Source organism: Atractosteus spatula, chromosome 10, assembly GCF_055471065.1.
Source record: "Atractosteus spatula isolate fAtrSpa1 chromosome 10, fAtrSpa1.hap1, whole genome shotgun sequence".
NCBI lineage: Eukaryota > Metazoa > Chordata > Actinopteri > Semionotiformes > Lepisosteidae > Atractosteus > Atractosteus spatula.
This window is the reverse complement of record NC_142715.1, coordinates 17029609-17033489: the sequence shown is the minus strand read 5'-3', so window position 1 is coordinate 17033489 and position 3881 is coordinate 17029609. Positions and strand designations below refer to the sequence as shown.

General features: G+C 40.7%; 1 non-coding gene across 1 annotated transcript; it reads right to left on the bottom strand.

The window, feature by feature from the left end:
• Positions 1-82, bottom strand: trnal-aag (transfer RNA leucine (anticodon AAG)). The gene has a single exon. It is a non-coding gene; the product is annotated as a tRNA-Leu (tRNA).
• Positions 83-3881: the final 3799 nt, after the last annotated feature.

Genomic DNA, 3881 nt, shown 5'->3' with positions numbered 1-3881 from the left:
TGGCAGCGGTGGGATTCGAACCCACGTCCCCAAAGAGACTGGAGCCTTAATCCAGCACCTTAGACCACTCGGCCACACTACCCGCTGTGCCTTCTCTCTTTGTCTCATTACTTGCCTGGAGGAAACCGGGTGGCTTTTGCTCTTGTCGCCCGACAGTGGCATTATGACTGTGGAACCGACTGTGCCTGCTTTTTCTGAGATGCTTCCCCTCTCATGGCAAGATCTCGACTTCTTTAACACCTCTGGATAAAGATCTTCTGTGGAGCAGGTTTCGGACCTCTGCGTACAGCACCCTTGATGTCATTTTATTTTTACAGCAGCCGCATCCGGAAAGTTGTGTCTTTTACGTTGTATTTGAACAACAAAACTACATACAATACAAACAAGAGCACATATAACGTATCAAGAAAATCGTCAGGGGCACATGCTATAATACAATTACACTTTATGAAAAACGATTACACAAGGTAAATAAAGATAAGGTCAGCACAGCTTGTTCTTATATTTAGAAAGAGTCTGTAAATACCCCTTTACGTCTATTTTGAATTGTTCAAACGTAGGACTCTTCCCAGACCATTTCACTTTATACCACATTCCTAAACGAGGATGCATCTCCTGTCTTCGAACTATTTTGGGAGGTATGGCTTATACAACACACCCACAGTATTCTAATCATGGACTGCAGATCTGTGTTATAGTTCAGTCGAATTCGAGGGATCCAGCAATTGTACTGGATTTGACTGGGATTCTGAAATGTCTCTTGCAAAGGTATTCGGGTTTGCTTGAACCTTTAAAAAAAAGTGATCTGAAACTACCCAGCTTACAATCTCTGAGGTAGCTGTCACTAAACCCGGACGTGATGTGGCACACATGTGCCATGTGCCTTTACTTTTGTAAAAAACTGGTATTGGGAAAATTAAAGTCCAAACCCAAAACAGTAACATACTTAAGAGTAAAGACCTCCTAATAGCTAGCAAGCGCTCCTAGTTAGTAAAGTTGTTTGTGTCCCTGCCTGTCACGCGGGAAACTGGGGTTTGATTACCGATGGGGAGACAGCTAGTGTTTTTACTGTCAGATTCCAATCTTTAATGGTGTGCGTGAGAGTTTACGTAACTTTCCTTTTCTCACATTTTCTGACGACTATTCCGAAGGAGCGCCCTGTCAACACCTAATACTTTTAAAAAATCTGCCTGCATGTTTGATTATTTTTGTTTTATTTCGAAAAAGTTCAATATTGATCATAACTTAAGAAAATAATGATCAGAAACAAAAACAAAATGTTGAAGATGCGACTCGATCTTGAATCAGAGCTGGGTGACACGGGCTTCTGTTCTGATATGGTTGTACGAAAAACAGGAGGAATCTTTTCTCTCCTATGGAGCATGAGCTGAATCAGGAATGAGACATTTCGTGTGTTTGTGCATATGTCAATGCATGACCTACATCGTAAAACTAAAACTAAATTAAAAACTAACATTAAGTTTTCAGAGACATTCATTTATATACAAACAAGAGACAAACAAAGCAATAATTCTACATTAACTTGCCCTGCACTGATCAGACTAATTGAAATGGTCTGATTCAGAGCCTGTGCAGCTCGTGCTAATACAACATTTTCCTTTGATTTCCTTTGAGGGCGGAGTTGTCTTTAAAATCTGGATTAAATAAAAAGGAGTGACGTCAGTGTAAAACAGCTTTCCTTCTTGGGGAACAACGGTTGTGTTCCATATTTCTAATTATTTTGGTTTCAAGATAGCAATTTAGTATGAAACATAAAAGCCAGCTGGATAAAGCTGTTACACGTCATTTACAATGGTCTTTCAACTAAGAGCCCGTGCAGGGATCAAACCCCAACTGTTGGTACGAGTCGCGTAAGGCTCTGCAACATGCAGATGAGAAACTAACCTCTGCTTCTTCATTATGTACACAGTGAGCTATATTTGCGAGCCTACTGCCCCCTACGGGCTCTGTATTTGATTGCTGTACAAGACCGGCCGTGGAGAAATGAAGTGAAGAGGGTGTGTTCATTAAAAGGCTCATAGCGTCCCTGGGAGTGCTCAAACCACCACCCTTTTGGTTAACAACCGAGCCACAAAGACTCATGTACAGCTTAACACTCCTCGGTCTCAGTAAAAGTGATACACCCCGTAAAATTTCCAGAGATTCAATTGTTTTTAAAGGAAAATCACCAACATCTACTGGAGTTTTTCATTCTATACTGCGATTTCTGAATGGTACCCTGTGAAAATACGAGTTTTGATGAGAAGGGATGGACATTATGAATAAAGCTGTGGGTTCAGCAGCATCAAAACCTGATCAGTATCAGTTGACTCCGATATACTTTGAGAATTAACTTCGGGATTTAGAGTCAGACGTGTTACAGTTGCACCATGGGGTACTTACTTAAAGAAATGGAAAAACAATCAGTGTTCCTGGATCTGTTATCGAAAACAACACCTGCACAACAGCTGCGCAGGAAAAAATGTGGTCTGGGAAGAAGAGACTCTCTTCAGAAGAGCGGTGTCCTCACAGGAGGAAAAAAAATACTTTTTTTGTGAAGCTAATTTTTCTCCTTTGGGGAATTCAAATGCGCCGACAGCTATGACCTCGTGGCGCAACGGTTTCGTGTCTGATTCTAGCTCAGGAAGCTGTGTGTTCAAATCACGTCGGGGTCAGCTCATAGTTTTTCAGGTTCTGCTGGTCCTGAACACGGAATTCACACCATACAGTTGAGTTCTGTGTGTACACCACATAGATAATCTAAACAAAATAGAGCAGAAAAGGACACGCAGTGTGGAGCTCACACAGCGAATATCATTGAACTCAACAGAAAAGGCACAGTTCACATCTGTTAAACAGCACGTCTGACTTCAGAGACAGCTACATCAGAAAATGGAATCCTGGAAGTTTCAGATAACTTTTTTTATTACAGGTTCAAGCAAACCTGCTAGGGAGTTTCAGGACACTTTTGTTTTATTAAAAAGTGTCTGAAGCCTGAAGTAAATGTAATTTGAAAAAAAAAACCGCTATTGGGCATTAGCTGGTGCTTTTTGTAACGATTTGCTATTTCGTGCTGGAAAAAAAAAGGAAACAGACCCAACGTTTGCTTTCAGGTGCAGTTCATTACATAATAGACATCTATTACTGCGGAGCCTGAATAAAGTTTACACGAGCCAGGTAGAAGTCGAACCTACAATCTTATGATCCGAAATCAGACGCATTATTTATTAAACCACTAGTACAGTATATCACATAACCTGAATTGCGCCATAGTGTGCTCAGCGCTGCTGCTAGTAATACACCGCCCCGTCTAAAATTTCAAAGTGAGAAACAGGTGTTTTCTACATTTTTATGAGTTTTAAAATATAATCTCTTTAAATCAGACAAAGGGTTTATGTATCGCACTGAAATTCCGATTGATTTAGAATTCAAAGAAAGACTATTTTCTTCCACAACGCCGAGAAATTATCAAATCTTTCACTCTACTTCACTCTTGTAGTAAAGCAGATCTCGACGGGTGAGCATTTGCTCTGGTAAGTTAATATCGTGTTAAATGATTTCTTCTCAACACATTTCCTGGTGCACGTTTTCTCTATGAAAAAAGGACATTTTTCCCTTGCACGATTTCTCGTTTTTTCTATCAAAGCGTACAGAAATAAAAAAGAAGAAGAAATAGTGTCGCAAAAGAACTCTGTCGCCCTTGGGAAATGTCAAACGCATTGGACATGAAAAATGCCAGATAAAAGCCAGTTCTCTTCGTTTCTCAGTGTCGGGGCTGCTATGTAAAAGAGGCAATTTGGTCTGAGAGCAGGCTCAGCGCTTACTGAATGCAGATGTCTCAGAGCGGTGTGTCCAAGTGGCTCTAAAAGGTGATGGTCATC